Raw genomic sequence first — 5,476 nt, 5'->3', positions numbered from 1 at the left:
CATGGCGTCAACGTTGTGAAAAATGTGTACGGCTGCAGGGAGATTACGTTGAAAAGTGACAGAAGTTTCAAATTTTTTGTATGATTATTGTGTGAGAAAAAAAATCGGAGACCTTAGAACTTGAACGCACAACATACTTTTTATATTTCAGTAATTTTGCATACCAGTTTTACATCCTAATAGGACATATAATTATGACCTTCTTGGTGTAAGTCAAGACACTGATAAACATCACTTAAAACCCATAAGACAGAATTTTTGTATATATGCTTTTTTGTGCTTTGAGTGTTGATTTTATGTGATGTGGATATGAGAAGTGTAGTTGATACCCATCACAGAATGTGAGCTGCTTCATATAGATCATCAAGGCATCTCGAAGAAAATTTTAGCAAAATTATGTCCTGTAAACATAACAAGCCAAAATTACTGACATGTTTTAAGTGTATCTTAATTATACATCATATTAAAAAGTGTGTACGTAGTCGTGTAACTGGCTGAAAAGTATGGTCATCAATCAGGATTTCTGTCTTCTGGAATGAAATGCCATATAGTCTATTAAATGTGAACTGATATTTCAGAGAAACATAATGCCCTAATCTTCAGGGTTGAAGATGCAAGAACACCATAAACCCATTATGTCCAAGGGGATATAACTTATTATAGCCACTGCTATGAGAATCTCAAGTCCAGTGTCATAAGGCAATCAATGTATGCACTATATATGTCTGTCGATTTCGAGACACATTTGTATTACTCAGTCTTGTAGTGTATACAAGTGTTGAAAAAGAGCTCCGTGGCTGTCTGCAAGTGAACTATACCGACCAAGAAACCGCCACTTGTTGGCTAAATTAGTGTAAACTTTAGTGGATAGAGGGTGGTCAGTGCAATGAATCCCCACTGCCATTAATTTTGGTTTTTATAGATCAGAGCCACTATTTCCTTGAAATAGCTCCTCAGTTATCCTTAGGAGGCTGAGTGGACCCCCTTCCGGACCCAAATGTTGAAGGACTGAATAATGTAGTGTATACACAGATATTGGGTTTTTGGACTTTATCCATCATCTTGGTTTTTAAGCTAACTAAGAAAAACACGGCGTTTCGGAAACTGGATCTGTTTCCATCCTCACGTGAGGGAAAACACCTATTCTGTTGGGTCCCTTAGAAAGAGCTAGCCTCAATCACTGGACAACTGATGTCACAAAAAACAGAGGTTATAAATACCTGAGACCAGGCTAAGTCCATGAGAGCAAATAAGAAAAATATGTATAACAAATTGTTCCAAACACATACAAGTGCGGAACCAGGATAGATAGAGCCGTAGAAATTTATGTCACGAAACCAAACTAATAACCAGGTCCATGACCCCACGGCATGGAATAGAAAGGAGAAATGGTAAAAAAAACTAATAGTGTCTAACTAGCATCAACAATGGAGTAAATCACATCTCTCTAATTTAGAACCTAATAGAAATCAATAAAAACATATATACGTCATACAGATCTTCTATGTGAATTGGTGACTTCATTGCTGATAATGGGGATCCAAATGGGAGAAAAGTCCAAACTGGGTTGGCTAATTGGGTTGGCCGAGCATGCCATATGGGCCGCTTCCTTGTATTTCCTATACCTGATGTGGCTTTCAGTATCCAAAATCTTAGCTTCATCCCAGCCTACCCTATGTCCCTCTTCATAGGCTTGTTGAGCTAGTTTAGATTTTTCTAGAAGACCTTCTTTGAGGTTATGCGTATGTTCCTGGAGCCGCACGGCCAGAGGTGTGCCTGTTTCGCCAATATAGCTTCTGCCACATTCACAGGGAATGCTATAGATGCACTGTACCGTTTGTTGCGGATCTCTTTTTGGTCTGGTTTTCATAAGAGAGTTCCTAAGAGTGTGTTTTGTACGGAAGATGGTCCTAATATTATATCGATTACCTATCCGTTTAAACTTTTCAGAAACACCCTTTACATATGGAATATATTCAGAACACAGAGGGTTTTCCTCTTTCTTCGGACAACTACTGCCCTTGGAATTAATGACTGAGTCAATGATACCTTTGGGATAACTGTTCAACTGAAGATCGTATCTCAGGTTGTTAATTTCTTTGACCAAATCTCATTGATCTTGGCATATGGTGGAGGCTCTCTCGTGGAAACTTTTAATCAGGTCTCTTTTTACATGTGGTGGTTGGTTAGAATTGAACTTGAGGTATTGGCCAGTGTGGGTGGGTTTCGTATTGACTTGTGTGACAAGTCCCATCTCTTCCCTGATGACCAGAACGTCCAGAAAAGAGATCACATTGTCTGACTCAGTTTCCATAGTGAAGCAGATGGAAGGCCTTAAACTGTTGAGGTGATCAAAGATATTCTGTAATCTCTCTGGACTATGAGGCCAGACTACAAAAGTGTCATCCATGTAGCGCAGCCACAACGATGTTTTGTACAGTGCTGAGTCAAGAGCTAGTTTTTCAAAATGCTCCATGAAGATGTTGCTAACGATGGGCGAGAGAGAATTTCCCATAGCCATGCCATCTTTCTGTTGGAAGAACTTGTCATCGACCTGAAAATAGTTGGTTCTCAAACAGGCTTCCAGCAGCTCCATGATGGCTTCGACCTGCAAGACAGACCCTTCCATCAGTGTGACATCATTGTGGAGCTTGTTTTCGACGATTTGTAGGACTTCGTCGACTGGTACATTGGTGAAGAGACTGATGTCAAAGCTAATGAGAGTATCTTGAGAATGAAGGTTAACAGTCTTTAATAACTGTACGAAGTGGGCCGAATTCTTAACGAAAGAGTCAGATTTACCAGCAAAAGGACTGAGTATCCTATGGAGAAAGCCGGCCAGTGCATAGCAAGGAGAACCAATCGAACTTATTATAGCACTCAGAGTAATACCCGCTTTGTGAATTTTGGGAAGACCACACAGATGGGGAGGTTTGCTGTGGTATGGAGTCAGCTTGTGTTTTAGATCAGTCGGAAGAGTGGTTTTGTATTTAGAAAGGAGTATCTGTACTTTCCTCTCCACCTTACATGTAGGGACTTTGGGCAAGGTTTCGTAAACCCTGGACTCTAGCAACGTGTTTAACTTATCCTTGTATTTGGATTCGTCCAAAACCACTGTGCAGTTGCCTTTGTCTGCTCGAAGAATCCTAATTTCCTTGTTAAGATTTCACGGCTTTCAGTTCCTTCGTGGTCATGTTAGGTCTGGAAGACTTAAACTTCTCTAGCATGGATCTAATTTTCCACCTGAATTCCATGCCCTTAGTCTGTGGAAGCTTCAAAACAACAGAGTCCACCGCACATGCCATATCCAAGTTCGAGTGTGTACATGTTACTGAAAAATTCAAACCCTTCATAAGGACTGTTTCCACAGAGTCCTACAAATCGTCGAAAACAAGCTCCACGATGATGTCACACTGATGGAAGGGTCTGTCTTGAAGGTTGAAGCCATCATGGAGCTGCTAGAAGTCTGTTTGAGAACCACCTATTTTCAGGTCGACGACAAGTTCTTCCAACAGAAAGATGGCATGGCTATGGGAAATTCTCTCTCGCCCATCGTTAGCAACATCTTCATGGAGCATTATGAAAAACTACCTCTTGACTCAGCACCGTACAAACCATCGTTGTGGCTGCGATACGTGGATGACACTTTTGTAGTCTGGCATCATGGTCCAGAGAGATTACAGACCACCTCAACAGTTTAAGGCCTTCCATCTGCTTCACTATGGAAACTGAGTCAGACAATGTGATCTCTTTTTTGGACGTTCTGGTCATCAGGGAAGAGACGGCACTAGTCACACAGGTCTATAGGAAACCCACCCACACTGGCAAATACCTCAATTTCAATTCTAACCATCCGCCACATGTAAAAAGAGGCTTGATTAAAAGTCTCCACGGCAGAGCCTCCACCATATGCCAAGATCACCGAGATTTGGTCAAAGAAATTAACAACCTGAGACACGATCTTCAGTTGAACAGTTATCCCAAAAGCTTCATTGACTCTGTCATTAATTCCAAGGGCAGTAGTCGTCCGAAGAAAGAGGAAAACCCTCTGTGTTCTGTATATATTCCATATGTGAAGGGTGTTTCTGAAAAGTTTAAATGGATAGGTAATTGATGTAATATTAGGACCATCTTCCATACGAAACATACTCATAGGAACTCTCTTATGAAAACCAGACCGAAAAAAGATCCGCAACAGACAGCACAGTGCATCTATAGCATTCCCTGTGAATGTGGCAGAAGCTACATTGGCGAAACAGGCAGACCTGTTGCCATGCGGCTCCGGGAACATAGGCATAACCTCAAAGAAGGTCTTCTAGAAAAATCTAAACTAGCTCAAAATGCCTATGAAGAGGGACGTAGGGTAGGCTGGGATGAAGCTAAGATTTTGGATATTGAAAGCCACATCAGGTATAGGAAATACAAGGAAGCGGCCCATATGGCATGCTCGGCCAACCCAATTAGCCAACCCAGTTTGGACTTTTCTCCCATTTGGGTCCCCATTATCAGCAATGAAGTCACCAATTCACATAGAAGATCTGTATGATGTGATATATGTTTTTATTGATTTCTATTAGGTTCTAAATTAGAGAGATGTGATTTACTCCATTCTTGATGCTAGTTAGACACTATTAGTTTTTTTACTATTTCGCCTTTCTATTCCATGCCGTGGGGTATTAGTTTGGTTTCGTGACATAAATTTCTATGGCTCTATCTATCCTAGTTCCACGCTTGTATGCGTTTGGAACAATTTGTTATATATATTTTTCTTATTAGCTCTCATGGACTTAGCCTGGTCTCAGGTGTTTACAACCTTTGTGTTTTGTGACAACAGTTGTCCAGTGATTGAGGCTAGCTCTTTCTAAGGGACCCAACAGAATAGGTGTTTTCTCTCACCTGAGGATGGAAACAGATCTAGTTTCTGAAATGTGTTTTTCTTAGTTATCTTAAAAACCAGGATGATGGATAAAGTCCAAAAACCCAATATCTCTGTGTGTTATACTCCATCGTCAGAATCCTATAGTAAGTAAATGTAGTGTATAGTTTCCCATCCAGGGATGCAATTGGGATGATGGGAATTATAGCAGAACAAAGTTTGGAGATAGATGAAGTACTGTGTGCTTGCTTTATAGACTGGCAGAAGGCATTTGACCGTGTAAATTGGACCAAATTAATGCAGATCCTAGAGGAAACAGGTATCGATTGGCGTGAAAGAAGATTGATTAGTAAATTGTACATGGATCAAAAAGTTATAGTGTGACTGGACAGAGGGGAGACAAGAAGTGAGAAGATTGGAAGAGGAGTTCGACTAGGATGCGGTTTTTCACCAATTTTGTTCAACTTGTACAGCGAATGCCTTACCAAAGAAGCTCTGGACGGGCTTGGAGACTTCAAATTAGGAGGGCAAATTATTCAAACTGAAATATGCAGATGACCTTGTGTTAATGGCTAAGGAAGAAACTGTGCTACAGGGTAT

The 5,476-nt window shown here is 40.7% G+C and overlaps 1 protein-coding gene and 1 long non-coding RNA gene across 3 annotated transcripts in view; one reads left to right on the top strand and one right to left on the bottom strand.

Annotated features, from left to right (window-relative positions):
- Positions 1-5,476, top strand: part of LOC111872264 (fatty acid synthase) — an 89,528-nt gene that overhangs the window by 3,422 nt on the left and 80,630 nt on the right.
- LOC117282939 overlaps positions 1-5,476 on the bottom strand; it is an 11,032-nt gene that overhangs the window by 1,800 nt on the left and 3,756 nt on the right. The window contains exon 3 of one of the 2 annotated variants that reach the window (XR_004513890.1): positions 95-372. The exons of the other annotated variant lie outside the window; for it this stretch is intronic. This is a non-coding gene — a long non-coding RNA (uncharacterized LOC117282939). Of the gene's footprint in view, positions 1-94; positions 373-5,476 lie in introns of those variants that run through there. 2 annotated transcript variants of the gene reach the window in all.

The sequence above is a fragment of the Cryptotermes secundus genome, unplaced genomic scaffold (assembly GCF_002891405.2).
Source record: "Cryptotermes secundus unplaced genomic scaffold, Csec_1.0 scaffold1381, whole genome shotgun sequence".
Lineage (NCBI taxonomy): Eukaryota > Metazoa > Arthropoda > Insecta > Blattodea > Kalotermitidae > Cryptotermes > Cryptotermes secundus.
This window is presented reverse-complemented; position numbering and strand designations above follow the sequence as displayed.